Source organism: Aquarana catesbeiana, linkage group LG05 (assembly GCF_042186555.1).
Source record: "Aquarana catesbeiana isolate 2022-GZ linkage group LG05, ASM4218655v1, whole genome shotgun sequence".
NCBI classification, from domain to species: Eukaryota; Metazoa; Chordata; class Amphibia; order Anura; family Ranidae; genus Aquarana; species Aquarana catesbeiana.
Genome location: NC_133328.1, coordinates 618532082 through 618555131, shown reverse-complemented (window position 1 = coordinate 618555131; position 23050 = coordinate 618532082). Strand labels below are relative to the sequence as shown.

Genomic DNA, 23050 nt, shown 5'->3' with positions numbered 1-23050 from the left:
CGGGGAGACATTGCCTAAAGTTACTACTTTGTTGCCAACACCCGTCGGGTCTATGGTGAGCAAGTCATTGAGCTCTTGTGTGCCTCCTGGTTTGGGGAAAAATAGATCGTTGCCCAAACTTGCACGTTTACAGAGAATGCTTAACAAGCGTGTGGCCAGGGAATATGGTTTGGAGTTCCCATATGTTACCCAGGACATTATGCAAGAGATTGAAGCTAACCGGGAGCTTTGGTACAGTGAAGCTGTTTGGGACTATTTGTCTGTGCCTAAGCCTTTCCGGAGGACTGGATGTTCTGTCGCTATGGATGAACGCTTCAGTGGATGTTTCCTACGCTGGAACTATGGTCGGCACATTTATGCTGACAAAGTGGTCATTTGCAGACCAGGAAAAGATGATGTGGTGTACTTTATCACTACAATGGATAAACAAGGAAAGTCACTGACATTGCCAGATCCTCGGTTCTACTGGTGATTATGGATAAAGAACTGTGGGGTATGTAGATAGATAGTGACAGTGTTCAGAGATCTTCGAGGTCAAGATTTGGTGTTCAGCTCTGTGTTTCTAAATCCAAGGCTCGTTTTTTTCGCTAGCTGGACTTCTTTCGTTTAAAGATATGACATACCTAAATATATATAGGGATGGACTCTTCAGGTTTCATTTTTTTTTAAGAATGAGACTTTGCTCCTAAAACTGTATATATCTTGTGTGTGTGTTTAACTTTGTTTTTTTCCAGGAGCAAGTAGACCTGCTATCAAGCTGTTAGGCTTTTCAGCTAGATAGATAGTGGGGTTGCAACTGTATTAATGTGGTTTTGTTTACGGATGTGAACATATTGTTTAAAAGAAAAATGTTGAAATTGTAATATCTCTCTACTGTCTTCTTCTCTTCTTTACTTTAATCCAAGTTTTAAGCTCAAATACCTGCTCTCAGGCTTGGGAGTTATTTTTTTTTTTTTGACAGACGTTGAGGACAACATCTATTGTAGTGGGGGGAGTATGTAGCGCTGGTAGATTTTTAATCTACCGCTGATAGGTAAATCTTGTGGGTTACTTGTTAGAGGAAGTTAGATTTGCCTCTGTTCCAGCTTGGCTGAGTTCCACACTGTGCCGGTGGGTGTCGTTGTCACCATGGGCTGTTGTTGGAAAGGCAACGTGTTGAAGCGTATGAGTGCTCCTCTGTCCCCCAGACAACTCAGTGGAGGTGGTCCTCCGAGTTGCATTCTGGGAGAGGGTATTTATGGGACAGACGCCATGTTTAGGGGTTCGTTTTCAGCCACCTGCTGGCCCTTCCTGGCCGATAGGTATGCGTTAAGAGTACCACCTCGTGGTCCTCCGTTCCGAAGGGCCCATGTCGCTGCGGTGTGTGGGTGGGCCCAGAGGCTTGTCTGGGGCCTACCACAGCAGTCGAGGAATGGTCCTGAGTAGGGATGAGCCGAACACCCCCCTGTTCGGTTCGTACCAGAACATGCGAACAGGAAAAAAGTTTGTTCGAACACGCGAACACCATTAAAGTCTATGGGACACGAACATGAATAATCAAAAGTGCTAATTTTAAAGGCTTATATGAAAGTTATTGTCATAAAAAGTGTTTGGGGACCTGGGTCCTGCCCCAGGGGACATGGATCAATGCAAAAAAAAGTTTTAAAAACGGCCGTTTTTTCAGGAGCAGTGATTTTAATAATGCTTAAAGTCAAACAATAAAAGTGTAATATCCCTTTAAATTTCGTACCTGGGGGGTGTCTATAGTATGCCTGTAAAGGGTCGCATGTTTTCTGTGTTTAGAACAGTCTGACAGCAAAATGACATTTTGAAGGAAAAAACTCATTTAAAACTACCCGCGGCTATTGCATTGCCGACAATACACATAGAAGTTCATTGATAAAAACGGCATGGGAATTCCCCAAAGGGGAACCCCGAACCAAAATTAAAAAAAAAAAATGACGTGGGAGTCCCCCTAAATTCCATACCAAGCCCTTCAGGTCTGGTATGGATATTAAGGGGAACCCCGGCCAAAATTAAAAAAAAAAAATGACGTGGGGTTCCCCCTAAATTCCATACCAGACCCTTCAGGTCTGGTATGGATTTTAAGGGGAACCCCGCACCAAAAAAAAAAACGGCGTGGGGTCCCCCCAAAAATCCATACCAGACCCTTATCCGAGCACGCAACCTGGCAGGCCGCAGGAAAAGAGGGGGGGACGAGAGTGCGGCCCCCCCCCTCCTGAACCGTACCAGGCCACATGCCCTCAACATTGGGAGGGTGCTTTGGGGTAGCCCCCCAAAACACCTTGTCCCCATGTTGATGAGGACAAGGGCCTCATCCCCACAACCCTGGCCGGTGGTTGTGGGGGTCTGCGGGCGGGGGGCTTATCGGAATCTGGAAGCCCCCTTTAACAAGGGGACCCCCAGATCCCGGCCCCCCCCCGTGTGAAATGGTAAGGGGGTACAAAAGTACCCCTACCATTTCACTAAAAAACTGTCAAAAATGTTAAAAATGACAAGAGACAGTTTTTGACAATTCCTTTATTTAAATACTTCTTCTTTCTTCTATCTTCCTTCATCTTCTGGTTCTTCTGGTTCTTCTGGCTCTTCTGGTTCTTCCTCCGGCGTTCTCGTCCAGTATCTCCTCCGCGGCGTCTTCTATCTTCTTCTCCTCGGGCCGCTCCGCACCCATGGCATGGGGGGAGGCTCCGGCTCTTCTCTTCTTCTTCATCTTCTTCTCTTCTTGTCTTCTTCATTTTCTTCTTCGGGCCGCTCCGCATCCATGCTGGCATGAAGGGAGGCTCCCGCTGTGTGACGGCGCTCCTCGTCTGACAGTTCTTAAATAACGGGGGCGGGGCCACCCGGTGACCCCGCCCCCTCTGACGCACGGGACATGACGGGACTTCCCTGTGGCATTCCCCGTGACGTCACAGGGAAGTCCCGTCAAGTCACCGTGCGTCAGAGGGGGGCGGGGTCACCGGGTGGCCCCGCCCCCCGTTATTTAAGAACTGTCAGACGAGGAGCACCGTCACACAGTGGGAGCCTCCCGCCATGCTAGCATGTGTGAGGAGCGGCCCGGAGAAGAAAATGAAGAAGAGAAGAAAAGAAGAAGAGAAGAAGATGAAGAAGAAGAGAAGAGCGGGAGCCTCCCCCCATGCCATGGGTGCGGAGCGGCCCGAGGAGAAGAAGATAGAAGACGCCGCGGAGGAGATGCTGGATGAGAACGCCGGAGGAAGAACCAGAAGAGCCAGAAGAACCAGAAGAACCAGAAGATGAAGGAAGATAGAAGAAAGAAGAAGTATTTAAATAAAGGAATTGTCAAAAACTGTCTCTTGTCATTTTTAACATTTTTGACAGTTTTTTAGTGAAATGGTAGGGTACCCCCTTACCATTTCACACGGGGGGGGCCGGGATCTGGGGGTCCCCTTGTTAAAGGGGGCTTCCAGATTCCGATAAGCCCCCCGCCCGCAGACCCCCACAACCACCGGCCAGGGTTGTGGGGATGAGGCCCTTGTCCTCATCAACATGGGGACAAGGTGTTTTGGGGGGGGGCTACCCCAAAGCACCCTCCCAATGTTGAGGGCATGTGGCCTGGTACGGTTCAGGAGGGGGGGGGCCGCACTCTCGTCCCCCCCTCTTTTCCTGCGGCCTGCCAGGTTGCGTGCTCGGATAAGGGTCTGGTATGGATTTTTGGGGGGACCCCACGCCATTTTTTTTTTTGGCGCGGGGTTCCCCTTAAAATCCATACCAGACCTGAAGGATCTGGTATGGAATTTAGGGGGAACCCCACGTCATTTTTTTTTTTAAATTTTGGCCGGGGTTCCCCTTAATATCCATACCAGACCTGAAGGGCCTGGTATGGAATTTAGGGGGACTCCCACGTCATTTTTTTTTTTTTATTTTGGTTCGGGGTTCCCCTTTGGGGAATTCCCATGCCGTTTTTATCAATGAACTTCTATGTGTATTGTCGGCAATGCAATAGCCGCGGGTAGTTTTAAATGAGTTTTTTCCTTCAAAATGTCATTTTGCTGTCAGACTGTTCTAAACACAGGAAACATGCGCCCCTTTACAGGCATACTATAGACACCCCCCAGGTACGAAATTTAAAGGGATATTACACTTTTATTGTTTGACTTTAAGCATTATTAAAATCACTGCTCCTGAAAAAACGGCCGTTTTTAAAACTTTTTTTTCCATTGATCCATGTCCCCTGGGGCAGGACCCGGGTCCCCAAACACTTTTTATGACAATAACTTGCATATTAGCCTTTAAAATTAGCACTTTTGATGTCTCCCATAGACTTTTAAAGGGTGTTCCGCGGCATTCGAATTTGCCGCGAACACCCCAAATTTTTCGCTGTTCGGCGAACTTGCGAACAGCCAATGTTCGAGTCGAACATGAGTTCGACTCGAACTCGAAGCTCATCCCTAGTCCTGAGCTGTCTATCCAGAGTGAAGAAGTTGGACAACCGAGGAGATCCCAGGGGAGGACCCGTCATGGAAGGATCACGCAGAGTGCTGGTCTGGAGAGGGGCCTGGTGACTGGGTTGGAGGACACATCCTGAAGTAATCTTGCTGCACAGTACTGCCAGGTTGGCTTAAAGGTTCAAGTGCTGTGTTTGACATTCATCGCAATCCAATACATCCTGTGGCAGAGGATCGTACGGGTTTTATTCCAAACAAGTCTGTGTCAGAGACTTTTGTTCATGCTGCGTACTGGCTGCTAGGTTAGTGAGAGAGGCCTATCCAGGCGGGCAAAGATTGAATTCCACAAGGGGAGTGCATTCAATTACAAGTGTTCAATTCCAAAGAATGTTCTAAAGAATACTAAGGAAAGGTATTTGAGCTTTCCTGCAACTTTCCTTCTGCCTCTTTCCTGCTACTTCCTTTATTACTTGTTCATTAAAGCATTGGAAAACATACTCAAGTGTTTGGTGCCTACATCGTCCAGAGGTAAACTCAACGGGACCCTAGACCCGGTGCCGGTGAAACAGAGGTATCGAGAGTGAAGGTAACAGCCCGCTTTAAACCAGCAGCTCCACCGAGAGTTAGTGCTACATATATATATATATAGTATCTCACAAAAGTGAGTACACCCCTCACATTTTTGTAAATATTTTATTATAACTTTTCATGTGACAACACTGAAAAAATTACACTTTGCTACAATGTAAAGTAGTGATTGTACAGCTTGTATAACTGTAAAATTGCTGTCCCCTCAAAATAACTCAACACACAGCCATTAATGTCTAAACCACTGGCAACAAAAGTGAGTACACCCCTAAGTGAAAATGGCCAAATTGGGCCCAAGTGTGAATATTTTGTGTGGCCACCATTATTTTCCAGCACTGCCTTAACCCTCTTGGGCATGGAGTTCACCAGAGCTTCACAGGTTGCCACTGGAGTCCTCTTCTTAAGCAAGGAGTCGCTTCTATACCAAGGCAGTGGTCGTCTTGGAGGTGTGTTTGGGGTCGTTATCATGTTGGAATACTGCCCTGCGGCCCAGTCTCTGAAGGGAGGGGATCATGCTCTGCTTCAGTATGTCACAGTACATGTTGGCATTCATGGTTCCCTCAATGAACTGTAGCTCCCCAGTGCCGGCAGCACTCATGCAGCCCCAGACCATGACACTCCCACCACCATGCTTGACTGTGGGCAAGACACACTTGTCTTTGTACTCCTCACCTGGTTGCCGCCACACACGCTTGACACCATCTGAAACATCTACGTTTATCTTGGTCTCATCAGACCACAGGACATGGTTCCAGTAATCCATGCCCTTAGTCTGCTTGTCTTCAGCAAACTGTTTGTGGACTTTCTTGTGCATCATCTTTAGAAGAGGCTTCCTTCTGGGATGACAGCCATGCAGACCTATTTGATGCAGTGTGCGGCGTATGGTCTGAGCACTGACAGGCTGACCCCCCACCCCTTCAACCTCTGCAGCAATGCTGGCAGCACTCATATGTCTATTTCCCAAAGACAAGCTCTGGATATGACGCTGAGCACGTGCACTCAACTTCTTTGGTCGACCATGGCGAGGCCTGTTCTGAGTGGATCCCGTCCTGTTAAACCGCTGTATGGTCTTGGCCACCATGCTGCAGCTCAGTTTCAGGGTCTTCTTATAGCCTAGGCCATCTTTATGTAAAGCGATAATACTTTTTTTTCAGATCCTCAGAGAGTTCTTTGCCATGAGGTGCCATGTTGAACTTCCAGTGACCAGTATGAGAGAGTGAGAGCGATAACACCAAATTTAACACACCTGCTCCCCATTCACACCTGAGACCTTGTAACACTAACGAGTCACATGACACCGGGGAGGGAAAATGGTTAATTGGGCCCAATTTGGACATTTTCACTTAGAGGTGTACTCACTTTTGTTGCCAGCGGTTTAGACATTAATGGCTGTGTGTTGAGTTATTTTGAGGGGACAGCAAATTTACACTGTTATACAAGCTGTACACTCACTACTTTACATTGTAGCAAAGTGTCATTTCTTCAGTGTTGTCACATGAAAAGATAGAATAAAATATTTACAAAAGATATGAGGGGTGTACTCACTTTTTTTAGATACTGTATATAAATACATATATACACATATATACACACATATATATATATATATATATATATATATATATATGTGTGTGTGTGTGTGTATATATATGTATGTATATATGTATGTATATATATATATATATATATATATATATATATATATATATATATATATATATATATATATATATATATATATATATATATATATACAGTATCTCAAAAAAGTGAGTACACCCCTCACATTTTTTGTAAATATTTTATTCTATCTTTTCATGTGACAACACTGAAGAATATATGTATGTATATATATATATATATATATATATATATATATATATACAAGTCACATTACAGATCACTTTGGCTCAGTCTGTACCATATCACCTTAAAGTGTACGCTCACTAAGAAATCCATTACAGATCCAATGTAATGTTTCTGATAAATGATAGACTGTGCCCGTAGCCGGTGGCACACATCGATGGCTTTCCGCCCATCTCGGAATGAAATGTTAAGCCCGGGGATTTTCACCCTCGAGCTGCAGTAGTGGAAATAGGAGGAAGCGCGGCGAGCGATTAATACACGGCGTCCGTATGGGATTATGTCAATCATTGAGCCGCAGCCCTGCAATTCTTCCCCTCCGATCCCCCCGAGTGGTTTGGCAAAGACTGTTATTCTCTTTTAATGGCTTCTAAAGTATCAGAAGATGAAAGGAAAGTCATTAACTCCTCTATACGGAGCCCGACACCGACCGGGGAGGATGAGGCCCCTCCTCGGACGCAGCAAGAACAAGTTACAGGGAAAAGTTTTGCTGACATTTTTTTTTTTTCATCTGGACGGCTGTGATGTACATTCCTGAGAGGTGACATCACCGGGAATAGGCCGGGGGCTATCCAGGAGTGCAGTGCAGTCCAGGCAGACCGTCACCGCCGCCGCACATGGCTGCCAAAACACGAGAATCACACTAGCAGGCAAAGCGCGCAACGCCGGAAAAAAAAAAAAAAAGATGGCGAGGAGCGCCGAGGCCAGACTGTGTATATAGCAATATTTGAATTTTAAAGCAGCCATTAATGTGCCGGCAATAGGGTGCGACTTGTCATGCGATTTTGAACGATCAAACTGCATGACAAATCGCACCGGTGTGAACAAGGGCTAATTCACATTTCAGATGCGTTGCACAGACGTTCAGGTTGCTCCTCAAACACCCTATGAGTTTTTTTTTTTTTCCTAAAATCTTAAAATGTTGTGTGTTAAATTGATTATTTAGATACACCAGGTATAAGCAATTAGCGGACCTCCCGTTGTTGCAGAACTACAAGTCCCATGAGGCATAGCAAGACTCTGACAGCCACAAGCATGACACCCAGAGGCAGAGGCATGATGGGACTTGTAGATTTGCAACAGCTGGAGGTCCGCTAATTGCATGTCCCTGATACACTAATTCCCCGTACACACGATCGGACATTGATCGGACATTGATCGGACATTCCGACAACAAAATCCTAGGATTTTTTCCGACAGATGTTGGCTCAAACTTGTCTTGCATACACACGGTCGCACAAAGTTGTCGGACAATCTGATCGTTCTGAACGCGGTGACGTACAACACGTACGTCGGGACTATAAACGAGGCAGTAGCCAATAGCTTTCCTCTCTTAATTTATTCTGAGCATGTGTGGCACTTTGTGCGTCAGATTTGTGATGTGGGGGCTGTGATGTGTCCCAGACGACTGTGAGTGGGGTGGATGAGGAGGCAGTGATCTGACCGGAAGTGGGAGCGGGTACCTGTCAAAACCATACAAATGCAAGGTCCATAAAGACACGGATGAGCGAGTTTGGGGTTGAGGAACTTGAGACTGGCCTGCACAGAGTCCTGACCTCAACCTGATAGAACACCTTTGGGATGAATTAGAGTGGAGACTGCGAGCCAGGCCTTCTCATCCAACATCAGTGCCTGACCTCACAAATGCTCTTCTAGAAGAATGGTCAAACATTCCCATAGACACACTCCTAAACCTTGTGGACGGCCTTCCCAGAAGAGTTGAAGCTGTTATAGCTGCAAAGAGTGGGCCAACCCAATATTGAACCCTACAGACTAAGACTGGGATGTCATTAAAGTTCATGTGTGTGTAAAGGTGTCCCAATACTTTTGGTAATATAGTGTGTCTATATATATATATATATATATATATATATATATATATATATATATATATATATATATATATATGTATGTATACACTGTACATAAACTCACCGGCCCATTTATTGGGTACACCTGTTTAATTGCTTGGTAACACAAATTGCTAATCAGCCAATCACATGGCAGCAACTCAATCCATTTAGGCATCTAGACGTGGAGAAGACGACTTGCTGAAGTTCAAACCGAGCATCAGAATGGGGGAAGAAAGGGGATTTAAGTGACTTTGAATGTGACATGGTTGTAGGTGACAGACGGACTGTTCTGAGTTTTTCAAAAACTGCTGTCATGGAAATTTTGAGGTTCAGCAATGAGAGTCGATCAGTTGTTCCCAATTGACAGAGGATGAGCTGCTGCAGCAAGAGAACAGACAAAGGGACAGTGGCGGCCCATCCATTAGGGTCGCCCACGGCCGCCACTGCCACCCCCTATTCATGCGTCCAGCCCCTTTCAGGGCCCCGGGTGCATAAATTACATTGGCAGGAGTTTTTTTTTTTTTTTAAGCACCTAATTAGAACCAGAGGCTCTAATAGGCTTCAAAATAGGGTGGGCTCGGGTTGCAGAGGATGCCAACGGAAGCCCACCCAGATGTGTTACAACAGTGAATTAATATTCGCTGTTGAAACACTGATCCTCAATACGGTCAATGCAGAAGCGGGTGTGAGACCCGTTTTCTGATTGGCCGAAAAGAGAAGACTCCAGATTGACCGAAAAGAGAAGACTCCCGATTGGCCGAAAAGAGAAGACTCCCGATTGGCCGAAAAGAGAAGACTCCCGATTGGCCGAAAAGAGAAGACTCCAGATTGACCGAAAAGAGAAGACTCCAGATTGGCCGAAAAGAGAAGACTCCCGATTGGCCGAAAAGAGAAGACTCCCGATTGGCCGAAAAGAGAAGACTCCCGATTGGCCGAAAAGAGAAGACTCCCGATTGGCCGAAAAGAGAAGACTCCAGATTGACCGAAAAGAGAAGACTCCTGATTGGCCGAAAAGAGAAGACTCCAGATTGACCGAAAAGAGAAGACTCCTGATTGGCCGAAAAGAGAAGACTCCAGATTGGCCGAAAAGAGAAGACTCCAGATTGACCGAAAAGAGAAGACTCCAGATTGACCGAAAAGAGAAGACTCCAGATTGACCGAAAAGAGAAGACTCCAGATTGACCGAAAAGAGAAGACTCCTGATTGGCCGAAAAGAGAAGACTCCAGATTGACCGAAAAGAGAAGACTCCAGATTGACCGAAAAGAGAAGACTCCTGATTGGCCGAAAAGAGAAGACTCCAGATTGACCGAAAAGAGAAGACTCCCGATTTGCCGAAAAGAGAAGACTCCCGATTGGCCGAAAAGAGAAGACTCCAGATTGACCGAAAAGAGAAGACTCCCGATTTGCCGAAAAGAGAAGACTCCCGATTGGCCGAAAAGAGAAGACTCCAGATTGACCGAAAAGAGAAGACTCCCGATTTGCCGAAAAGAGAAGACTCCCGATTGGCCGAAAAGAGAAGACTCCCGATTTGCCGAAAAGAGAAGACTCCCGATTGGCCGAAAAGAGAAGACTCCCGATTTGCCGAAAAGAGAAGACTCCCGATTGGCCGAAAAGAGAAGACTCCCGATTGGCCGCCGAGGAGGAGGGAGGAAACGGGAGCCGCCGACGTTGACGTGATGACCTGTGGAGAGCAGGAGAACGGGAGGCCGAGGAGCAGGGGAAGCCGCTGGTGATGGGGTGGCATACTGTTTGCTGCCCCCCCCCCCCAAAAAAAAAACTTTCCACCGGCCGCCACTGCAAATGGAGACTTTTTGCTTAGAGTGACATACAACGGTTCTAGTCTATTAAGCGCGGAGGCAGGATTTCTATACATATGAAATGAGAAGGACAAAGGAATGATCGTTGATTATTTACAGAGTAGTAATTGGCCGTATCCTCAGATCTGGTCATCAGTGGGTCACCTTGAAGGACAGTTGCAAATTTGGACAATTAGAAACTTTAAACAGTAACCAGCTTAATTGTAGGGGCTGCCTTATCTTCTACATTACATCGCTAAGTACTAAGTACTAATACGTTTTACACCGAGATCACCTTCAAACCAATATAGTGAATGATAAGAGGTTTCAACTGAAAATCACCTTGAGATTGGAAAGACAAGTAGAGGACAAACCATCTCAAAATGAAACCACTGTTCACTCACATTATATACCTGGAATATAAATATGTCCTTCTCACTGCTGATCTACTGGGATTTTCACACACAACCATCTCTAGGGTATACAGAGAATGGGTCAGAAAAAGAGAAAATATCCAGTGAGCGGCAGTTGTGTGGAGGAAAATGCCTTGTTAAGGTCAGAGGAGAATGGGCAGACTGGTTGCAGATGATAGAAAAGCAAAAGTAACTCAAATAACCTCTCATTACAACCAAGGTATGCAGAATACCATCTCTGAACGAATGACACATCCAACCTTGAAGCAGATGGGCTACAGCAGCAGAAGACCACACCGGGCGCCACTCCTGTCAGCCAAGAACAGGAAACTGACACTACAATTCGCACAGGATCACCAAAATTGGACAATAGAAGATTGTAGGAAAAATGTAGCCTGGTTTGAGACGTCTCGAATTCAGCTGCGACATTCAGATGGTGGGGTCAGAGTTTCCTTTTCATAGCTGTCAAGTGAATGGGGCCGGGTGACGTCACTGGTTGGTAAGGACGCAGCAGGTGTTGGCACCAGACCCTTCCTTAACAGCCAATGACAGCAGGAGGAAGAAAGCTGTCGTATATAGTAGTAGTGGGGGGAAAACGCAGCTACTATATATGAAGTACAGCATCTATTGAAAGGGCTAATGCCGCGTACACATGACCGGACTTTTTGACAGCAAAGGTCCGACGGAAAGAATCCACCGGACAATTCGATCGTGTGTTGGCTTCATTGGACCTCTGCTGTCGAAAAATCAGACAGACTTTAGAAGTAGAACATGTTTCAAATCTTTGCGACGGACTCGAGTCCGGTCAAAAAATCCGTTCGTCTGTATGCTAGTCCGACGGACAAACAACGACGCTAGGGCAGCTATTGGCTACTGGCTATCAACTTCTTTATTCCAGTCCAGTCGTACGCCATCACGTTCAAAACGAATGGTCTTCGGTGTGATCGTGTGTAGGCAAGTCCGTTGCGTTGGAACTCCGTCGAAAGTCCGTGAAAAAGTCCTTCGGAGTTCAGTCCGTCGAAAGTCCGCTGGTGTGTACACGGCATAAGGCTCGATTCACACCTATGCATGTTGCTTTTGGGCGTTTTTGGAGGTTTTTTTTTCATGCTTGCCACGTTCTTGAGCAGCGTTTTTGCGGCGTTTTTGCCGCGATTTTGCCGCGATTTGCGTTTTGCGTTTTTTTTTTTTTTTTTTTTAGAGCCCTTGCACACTGGGGCGGTTTGCAGGCGCTATTGCGCTAATAATAGCGCCTGCAAACCGCCCCGAAAGTGCCGCTGCTTTCATTCCAGTGTGCAAGCCCCGAGGGCTTGCACACTGGAGCGATGCGCTGGCAGGACGGTAAAAAAAGTCCTGCCAGCAGCATCTTCAGAGCGGTGAAGGAGCGGTGTGTATACCGCTCCTTTACCGCTCCTGCCCATTGAAATCAATGGGACGGCGCGGCTATACCGCCGGCAAAGCGCCTCTGCAGAGGCGCTTTGCGGTGGTATTTAACCCTTTCTCGGCCGCTAGCGGGAGGTAAAACCGCCCCGCTAGCGGCCGCATACCGACGGTAAAACGCCGCTAATAATAGCGGCATTTTACCGCCGACGCCGCCCCCCGCCCCAGTGTGCAAGGGCTCTTACAGTTTTTTTTTACAGTCTAAAAAAAAAAAAAAAAAATTAAAAAAAAAAAAAAAAAAAAACGTCAAAAACGCATCAAAAACGCATCAAAAACGCTGCAAAAACGGTGCACTTGCGTTTTTGATGCTTGTCCATTGAATTCTATTACATGCAAAACGCTGCATTTTGCATGAAAAAAAGTCCCTGACCCTTTCCAAAAATGCAGAGAAACAAAAAGGCATTGATGTGAACATGTTCCATAGGAACCCATGTTAAAAGATTCCTGTGCATTTCTGCAAAATGCATCAAAAAACGCGCTAGTGTGAATGGAGCCTAAGAGTCTGGCGTTCCGACAAATGCCCAACAAGCAAAAATCTAAGTAGCATGTTGAAGGTGGTAGGAATGAACCAAGGAAGGCCAAATGTAATCAGAATAAATTATTATTTACCTTAAATAATAATAGTAATAATAATAATAAATGTCAGCTTTAAATCTGCATTTTGCAACAGGGGAGGAAATAGGAGAATTTATCAAGAAATGCACACGCGGGTGTTGTTTCAGTAATGATCACTAGATGGCGATGTCAACTTGTTTCACCATCACATAAGATAACAAAGTAATGTAGTATATACATATGCACACATACATATATATATATATATATACATACATACACATACAGTACATAATTTATTTTTTGGACAGATAATGCTTTGCTAATCATATTGTCTTGCAAACATGATTTTTTTTCTTTATTTATTTTGCAATCCATAGACAAAAAAAAGATATAAATAAAAAGGGCACTTTTATCTACTTGGATTGTTGGTAGTCGAAAAAAGATTGTAGTGCTTTATTGTAGAATGAAGTATACATTTTATTCTATCCTTGTCCTATTTAAAATTACACTAAGGGGTCTATTGATATAACATTCTCTGTGCAAATGTCTCAGAATTCTCTATACCCATTGCGAATAATCATTTTTTTAAATGTTTGATCGGTAATCAGTAAAAAAACAAAAAAAACCCCAAAAACTTTATTTCCTTTGTAAATAACGTTGCAATGCTTTATACCAGAATAATAATTTTAGGGGTCTCAGCATTCATACAACCATCAGGAATAATCCTTATAATGTGTCTAATATTATTTGCTATTATCGTCAGCTCCATCTAGTGGTCACAATGCAGTATTTTTCTGATTTAGCCATTTCAGGGAAAAAAAAAAAGCATTATGACCTCTGCAGATGGAGCTAACGATCATAGGAAATGAACATATTATTGGACACATTATGGGGATTATTCTCAATGGCTGTACGAATGCTGAGACCCCTGAATATGATAATTCTGGTAAAAAAAGCATTGCAAAGTTGTTTACAAATGAAATAACGTTTTCTTCAAGTTTGCGCGTTAAAAAAAGATTTAAAAAAAAAAATTTGTGTTCAAAATGAATAATAATGAAAACATTTAAAAAAGTTAAAAAAAATGTTAAAAAAAAGTTAAAAGCGTTCCCTCCCCCCTTACCTGTCGGTGTGCAAACCACCCTATTTTTAATGCAGTCTAGTCCAGTCACATAATTCTGCATCCCTGATTTTTAGGGGGCCCCCACTTTTTTTTGAGGCTCCCCCTTAAAATCCATACTAGAATCAAAAGGTCTAGTAAGCATTATGGGGAGGACTCTGCGCAATATTTTTTTGCATTCATGTAGGATGTGGTACAGCGAAAATAACATTTACAAAGCAGAAAAAAAGATATAGTTTACAATGCCAGTAAATGACATTTCATTGCTGGCTTCTTTATTAAAAAAAAAAAAAAAGAATGTGTACAGACCCCTCCAAAGGTCCCTGAAATGTTTTGAAGTTTGCAGAACCTTGCTGGAACCAAACCCAGGGCAGTCCAGCTCATGCCAAGTTCAGACCAAACCCATGCCATGGCCATAGAGGGCCATGTTTCTAAACCAGGGAATCTGACATTCACCATGCATTCACTGCATGGCAATCCTCCTGGTATATGTGTTTTGAATGACAAGCCAGAGAATGTTAATTTAACCCCTTAAAGACCAGCCGCCGCAGTTTTACTGCGGGAGGTTGGCTCACCTGGGTGAATCGCCGTCATTGTACGTCGGCCGCTTTAAGACCTCTGGGGGGCGCGCCCAAGGCACGATGCCAGAGCCGATGCGCATGGCCAGAAACTGCAATGTCCGCCGGCCACCCGCGATCGCTCCTGAGAGAGCCAGAACAGGTATCTGTCAATGTAAACAGACAGATCCCCGTTCCGTCGGGGGGGGGGGGGGAGACAGATCTGCTGTTCCTAGTGATCAGGAACAGCGATCTCTCTCTACTCCCCGTCAGCCCCCTCCCCCCACAGTTAGAAACACCTCCCTAGGGAACACAGTTAACCCCTTGATCGCCCCCTAGTGTTAATCCCTTCCCTGCCAGTGTCATTTATACTGTAGTCAATTGCTATTTTTAGCTCTGATCGCTGTATAAATGTCAATGATCCCAAAAAAGTGTCAAAATTGCCCGATCTGTCTGCTGCAATGTCGCAGTCCTGCTAAAAATGATCGCCGCCATTAATAGTAAAAAAAAAAAAAATGAATAAGAAAAATGCCATAAATCTATCCCCTATTTTGTAGACGCTAAAACTTTTGCGCAAACCAATCAATATACGCTTATTGCGATTTTTTAACCAAAAATATGTAGAAGAACAAATATCGGCCTAAACTGATGAAGAAATTATTTTTTTTACATTTTTTGGGGGGGGGATATTTATTATAGCAAAAAGTAAAAAAAATTTTTTTTTTTTCAAAATTGTCGCTTTTTTTTGTTTATAGCTCAAAAATAAAAAGCGCAGAGGTGATCAAATACCACCAAAAGAAACCTCTATTTGTGGGAAAAAAAGGACGTCAATTTTGTTTGGGAGCCACGTCGCACGACCGCGCAATTGTCAGCTAAAGTGACGCAGTGCCGAATCGCAAAAAATGGCCTGGCCATTAAGGGGGCAAATCTTCTGGGGCTGAAGTGGTTAAGGTCACATTGGCTACTATATAAATATGCCCGTAAAATTTTGGAGGCAATCAGTGTGGGGCAGCTTAACACATTAGCACCGAGGCCCATGGAGGTCTAGCTCTGAGTCCTGATGTCCATGTAATCGGCATTCTCTGGGGTGTGACTGCTCCTAGTATTTATACAGTCAGCAGGGTGCGGGACATTCTATGATGTGGCAGGCTGTCAAGACATCTGGAGAGCAGACGTGACATCTGGAGAGCAGACTCCGCTGTGCTGTGCTGTGTAGGTGCAGGTTGCAGGGAGGCTGGTGCAGTGCGGAGCCCCTGTGCTCTGTAGTGAGGACTCGGGGGGGGCAGATATATTTCAGGTCGGTGTTAGTGCAGTAGAATATGAAAAACACACTGGCAGATTTAGCAAGTGCAAAGACTGCAGATGTGCGAAGTCTCTATCTATCAAATTTCTTTAGTTTGAATGAGTAGATGTAAACCCAATACATAGCTCCCAACTGTCCCTGATTTCGAGGGACTGTCCCTGATTTGGAGCAATGTCCCTCTGTCCCTCTTCCCCCCTCATTTCTCCCTCATTTTGGTCTGATCTATATAGTTGTATATAAAATGCACTTTTTATCTATCAGAAGGTGCTTTCCAGCGCTAAACCTTTCATCCGATTTCTAACTTGCTGCATTTGTAAATTCCAAAAGCCAATATAAAAGAATAGTAGTGGTAAAAAAAAAAGCACTTGTGGGTTTAACCAATCTTGTTTTTTTATACAATTCACCTTTAAGGGGGCGTGGCAAGGGGTGTGTCCTATGTCTGCATACTTTTGCTGATAGGTGTCCCTCATTCCTATGTCAAAAAGTTGGGAGGTACTGTATGTGAATGTAAAGTATGTAAAGCGCTGTGTAAGTTATTGGCGCTATACACACACTGATCAACCATAGTGTTATGACCACCACTTAATACTGAGCAGATCCCCCTTTTGCTGCCGAAACAGCCCTGACCCATCATGGCATGGACTCTCAAAAAGTTGGGAGGTATGCCAATACATAACATTTTATAGAATGCTTTACTATTAGTGGTGCAACGGATCAAAAATCTCACGGATCGGATCGATCCTCGGATCAGAGTCACGGATCGGATCATTTTCGGATCAGCAAAAAAAAAACAAAAAAAAAAAACCCACACAAATCTTGTTACACCCACCGGAGTTTTAGATTTAAAAGCTATTTTCAACACAAAACCGAGCTTATATGCATAAATATAGTATTTGTGCATATAAGCTCAGTTTTGTGTTGAAAATGGCTTTTAAATCTAAAACTCCGGTGGGTGTAACAAGATGTCCGCTTGCCCCCTTCTCACTCTATCATTATTGTACTGTGCAGGAGTGTGGGGTGTAGCAAGATGGCGGCGACGAAACGTCACTTCCTGTCGATACAGCGGCCGCTTCCGGGTGTACTAAGATGGAGCTAGGCCCAAGCCGCGGCCTTTCCTATGGCTGAGGCTGAAAAGTGCTCCGCGGATCGCGGGTGTGCCGATCTGCGGAGGGTGATCCGTACGGATCACGGATCGGCAACGATCCATTGCACCCCTATTTACTATGTTAACGTAATGTCAAAACTTATTTTAATTTTATTTAAAATAATACCTAGGGTTTTGCCATGAACATCTTTGTTCAAGGGATTAGAGTGACAACGCTCTGTCAATGTCTCACATTTGCTCCCTTACGTTGTCACCCTGTCACATTGGATTTCTTCAACTCCATGGGGCAGCGTAAACCATCAGGTAATGGGCAGCACAGTGGCTTGTTGGTCGGCACACCTGCCTTGCAGCACTGGGGGGTGGGGGGCCTAATTGTGAGTTAGGGACCTTAGAATGTAAGGTCCTTTAGGGCAGGGACTGATGTGAATGCATAGCTCCCAACTGTCCCTGATTTCGAGGGACTGTCCCTGATTTGGAGCAATGTCCCTCTGTCCCTCTTTCCTCCTCATTTGTCCCTCATTTTGGTCTGATCTCTATAGTTGTATATAAAATGCACTTTTATTCTTTCAAAAAGGGTTTTTAAGTGATAAACATTTCATCTGATTTCTAAATTGCTGCATTTGTAAATTCCAAAAGACAATATAAAGGAATAGTAGTGTTAAAAAAGCACTTATGGGTTTAACCAATCTTGTTTTTTTTCTCCTTTAAGGGGGCGTGGCAAGGGGTGTGTCCTTTGCCTGCATACTTTTTTTGGTAGGTGTTCCTCATTCCTATCTCAAAAAGTTGGGAGGTATGTGAATGTATAGTATGTAAAGCGCTGTGTAAGTTATTGGCGCTATACACACACTGATCAACCATAGCATTATGACCACCACTTAATACTGAGTAGATCCGCCTTTCGCTGCCAAAACAGCCCTGACCCGTCATGGCATGGACTCTACTAGACCCCTAAAGGTATGCTGTGGTATCTGGCACTAAGCTGTCAGTAGCAGATCCTTTAAGCAGGGGTGGGCAGGAGGGGTGGCTGCTGTGGGCAGTGCGGTAACATGTGACGTGGGCGTGAGATGAGGAGATTAGGAGGGAGAGGATGTGTGTTAGAAGGGGGAATTTAGGGGCTGCAGGAGGTATTTTTCTAGGAAGGGAAATTTGGGGGAGGTGCTAAGAGTGGTGATTTAGGGCAGTTTGTATTGGGAGGAGGGATGGGGGAAGAAGATTTGTGCTAGATGGGGGGGGGGGATTTGGGGGCGATTTGTGCTGGGAGGAGGGATGGCGGGAAGAAGATTTGTGCTGGGAGGAGGAAATTTGAAGTGGGGGGGGAGATGTGTACTAGGAGGGAACATTTCAGGGGTAGGGAATTTGTGCTAGGAGGGGTGAATTTTGTTTTGGGGGGGGGTGGATTTGAGCTGGGGAGATTTGAGGGATGTGGGGGGGGACAAAGAGAGGTAGCTATTACTCACATACAGCATCACCTCACTGTCACCTCCCTCTTTCTTCTAGAGGATTCTAGAAGAAGAGGAGGGGAAGAGAGGTGGAGCTGTCTGGGGTGTCCCAGCTAGGATTGACAGGGGACAGGCCTCCTTGAAATACCTAGGGTCAGGAGGGTGGAAGAACTGAGGATGGAGTACTGGGCTGTCGGGGCCTTTGAGGGAGCTCCCCAGGCTGGGGGGGGGGGGGGGAGTGACCTTGGGCCTAGGACTCAGATGCAGGACGGAGCCCTTCAAGGAAGCATGAAGGATCTGAACAGGAGGCACAGGAGGAGTCATAGAGGACACCAGGTGCTAGTGCTGCCAGGCAAGTCTTCATGAGGGAACCACCGGTTGCAGCCAGGAGGGCTGGAGAGTGACATGGGCAGTCGGGAGGACTGTAGAGGCATGCCAGAGAGGACTGAGAGGAAACAGTCAGAGCTGGGTGTGGAGTAGGGTTGCCACATCATCCCTTTAATCCAGGACACATATGAATTACACAGGTTCTGAGGCTGATTTAATGCAGATAAGGCACCAAGTGAGTTTAATTACCACCTTAATCAGCCACAAAACCTGTGTAATTAATGTGTGTCCTGGATTAAAGGGATGATGTAGCAACCATAGTGTGGAGCCAGTTGGGAGGATTGCAATGTCATGGGCAGTGGGGTCGGGCAGGTGCAGCCAGGAGGGCTGGTAGGGCCTGAAGAAGACCGACTGGGAGCAGTAGTCCACCAGGAGGACAGCTAGCACTAACAAGACTTTACATATTTTCTGCTACACTATAGGGGCCCGTGGTCTCTGCCTGCAAAAGGCTTTTGCTAAGGCCTGGCTGAGCCAGTGTCAGGCCTAACCACCATGTGCTAGCTGTTCCTGGAACCAGTAAAAAAGGAAGCGACATTCAGGAGGAATGGAACAAACCACTAGATAGGAAGTGAAGAGTTGTGCTGGAGGAGTCTATGAAGTGTACAGAGAGTGTACATAGTTGTCCCTAGACACTTTGCTATTATTTCACTGGGCATTCCATATATCCCACACCCCATCCAAGTTAAATCCCCTCAATAAAACAACAAAAACAAAGCCAGCGGACTTTTCATTGTCTTGGAGTGTCTTGGAAATGAATGCCGGGCTGGGCAGGGTGACAGGTGGGCCACATCACTTAGCAGCCCCTATGGGGGTACCGCTACATTTGTAACAAAAAACATTAAGCAGTAAAAAAGAACCCCTGCAGCCAGCAATAATAGATCCCCCTAACAACAATGGACCACCCGCAACAACATTTCCCCAAGCAACAATAGACCCCCCTGCAAGAATAGATCCCCTCCAGTTAAAATAGATCCCCCAGCAGTGAGAATTATTAGACCCTGCAGCACACCCCGGCACCCCTTGCCATTAAATACAGTCAGTCCTGGAGGTGCCAGAGTTCCCCCCGCATTCCCGCTGAAAACATAACCCCCGATTATAACAGCCGAGGTGTCACTATGACAGGAAGCGGGGGAAAATCTTTCCAAGGGTCCACAGCCAGTAAAGTAAATATTTCTGACAGAGGTTCTAACCCTTCTTGGCTCCATCCAAAAAAATGTTTGGGCTGGAATTATGCTTTAGTAAATAAAATCCCAAGAGCTCAATGAGCTATTTTGGTACTGACAGTTTTATTTTTGGAGGCCCCGTCTCTTTGTGTGACTTCACAATTCAGTAAAATAATAATACTACTACTCTAATTCCACATTCTTGAGTCTTGATGAGTTTGCCACATGCCTTCTGCATAAAGTATTAGACTTGTAGATCCTTCCTGCCATAGGACTTTTCACGCATAGCTTCGGTTTCCATGGCTTCTAAATATTTTCTCGGAGGAATTCCATTTTGCACATTTTCAGATTGCTTTGTGCAGGTTAAAAATATATAATATGTATTTTGCTCCTAGCTGTGCACGACGTAGCAACTGACAGGTGTAGCCCAGCTCCAGGCAGATAGTAAAGAAAACAGCAATGGATTCCGTTATGTATTTAATAATCAATCAATACTTGTATTTCTAAATTCAACTAGTATGAATAATACCCGCATTTAAGCCTCTTGTAATGCCCTGTACAGCATCACTCAGATTGAAAGACTAAGGGGCAGTACTTGGGGCCAAATGTATGCAATCCCCTTGATTTAAAAAAAGTCAGCCAGGCCTAAAGTGAGAGGTCAAGGTATGGGACGGGAAGGTTCTGCATACAGAGTTAGTAGAGGGCGAGTAGGTTCTGCATACAGAGATAGTAAGGGCAAGCAGGTACATCATATGCATGTAGTAGGAGGCGAGCAGGTTTTGCATATGGAGATAGTAGGGGGCGAGCAGGTTCTGCATACAGAGGTGGAAGGGCACAAGCGGATTCTGCATACAGGGGTAGTAGGGGACAAACAGGTTCTGCATATGGAAGTAGGAAGCGAGCAGGTTCTACATACAGAGGTAGTAGGGGGGACAACAGGTTCTGCATACGGGGGGAATAGGGGCGAGCAGGTTCTGCATATGGAGGTAGTAGGAGGTGAGCAGGTTCTGCATATGGTGGTAGTAGGAGGTCAGCAGGTTCTGCATATGGTGGTAGTAGGAGGTCAGCAGGTTCTGCATATGGAGGTAGTAGGAGGTGAGCAGGTTCTGCATATGGAGGTAGTAGGAGGTCAGCAGGTTCTGCATATGGAGGTAGTAGGAGGTCAGCAGGTTCTGCATATGGAGGTAGTAGGAGGTGAGCAGGTTCTGCATATGGAGGTAGTAGGAGGTCAGCAGGTTCTGCATATGGAGGTAGTAGGAGGTCAGCAGGTTCTGCATATGGAGGTAGTAGGAGGTCAGCAGGTTCTGCATATGGTGGTATTAGGAGGTCAGCAGGTTCTGCATATGGAGGTAGTAGGAGGTGAGCAGGTTCTGCATATGGTGGTAGTAGGAGGTCAGCAGGTTCTGCATATGGAGGTAGTAGGAGGTCAGCAGGTTCTGCATATGGTGGTATTAGGAGGTCAGCAGGTTCTGCATATGGAGGTAGTAGGAGGTCAGCTGGTTCTGCATATGGTGGTAGTAGGAGGTCAGCAGGTTCTACATATGGAGGTAGTAAGAAGCGAGCAGGTTCTGCATACAGAGGTAGTAGGTGATAAGCAGGTTCTGCATACAGGGGTAATAGGGGGCAAGCGAGTCCTGCATATGGAGGTAGTAGGGGGCGAGCAGGTTCTGTATTTCAAGGTAGTAGGGGGCAAGCAGGTTCTGCATACAGGGATAATAGGGGTGAGCAGGTTCTAAATGAATGAACGAATGAATTAATAACTTGTACAGCGCTACATATGCGAACTAAATCGCCTGCATACTGTATGATGGTAGTAGGAGGCAAGCAGGTTCTGCATACAGAGGTAGTAGGGGACGAGCAGGTTCTGCATATGGAGGTAGTAGAGGATGAGCAGATTCTGCATATGGAGGTAGTAGGGGACGAGCAGGTTCTGCATATGGAGGTAGTAGGGGATGAGTAGGTTCTGCATATGGAGGTAGTAGAGGATGAGCAGGTTCTGCATATGGAGGTAGTAGGGGATGAGCAGGTTCTGCATATGGAGGTAGTAGGTGATGAGCAGGTTCTGCATATGGAGGTAGTAGGGGACGAGCAGGTTCTGCATATGGAGGTAGTAGGGGACGAGCAGGTTCTGCATATGGAGGTAGTAGGGGACGAGCAGGTTCTGCATATGGAGGTAGTAGGGGATGAGCAGGTTCTGCATATGAAGGTAGTAGAGGATGAGCAGGTTCTGCATATGAAGGTAGTAGAGGATGAGCAGGTTCTGCATATGAAGGTAGTAGAGGATGAGCAGGTTCTGCAGGACAAAGTGGTGGTTGAGCTACACCATCTGGACGCAGGGTATTTCTGCCTTTTTATCAGAGAGGCTGTGTTCAGGAGGTAATTGGTTGGGTTGCTAACAATACCTTCCTCTTCTTCCTCCTCCCAGATGCAGAGCAGCCAGTTTTCTGCAAGTGCTGCTGATGCACCTACTTCATTCCTCCCTTCTGCTAATCCCACCATATCTCCACAAACTGGCTATGAGAAGTGAGCAGCATGATTTGATCATACAATCACTGACTTGTTGAAGGAGGATGATTTTGGTCATGCACAAGCATTCCGCCTCACAGATATTGTGGGTAAGGAAGATAGCGCCATGACCATAATCTGCAGCAAAAGGCCTGCATGCATCTCTCCTTCTCCTCATTGCTTACTGTACACATCTCCTCCCATATAGGGTTTCATAGGCTTAGGATATGCCATGTCACATGGACAAGAGGGTTATAGGGCCACGCTGTGAAGGGTCAAGTGAATGTTTCAACCTCTGCAGAATTCTCCTACGCCCAGCCTGCCATCTACAGCAGCATACTTCCCAAGTCAGGTGTCTTTTCTACAGCATCTGAAAAAGAGGAAAAAAAAGGTCCTCCAATTATCCTTGTGCTCAGCGTCTTAATGCCAGCTTGACAGATCTGCTGGCTTTGCAGCTGCTTCCATTTCAGCTTATAAAACCAGTCCTTTCCATGTGTTTTAGATCTGTGCTACACCACACTGCCATTATTTGGTCCAGATGGCCATCCTTGTCCTCTACCAG

General features: G+C 45.6%; 1 protein-coding gene across 1 annotated transcript in view; it reads right to left on the bottom strand.

The window, feature by feature from the left end:
- CCN4 (cellular communication network factor 4) overlaps positions 1-23050 on the bottom strand; it is a 114656-nt gene that overhangs the window by 13538 nt on the left and 78068 nt on the right. The gene's annotated exons all lie outside the window — the stretch shown is intronic.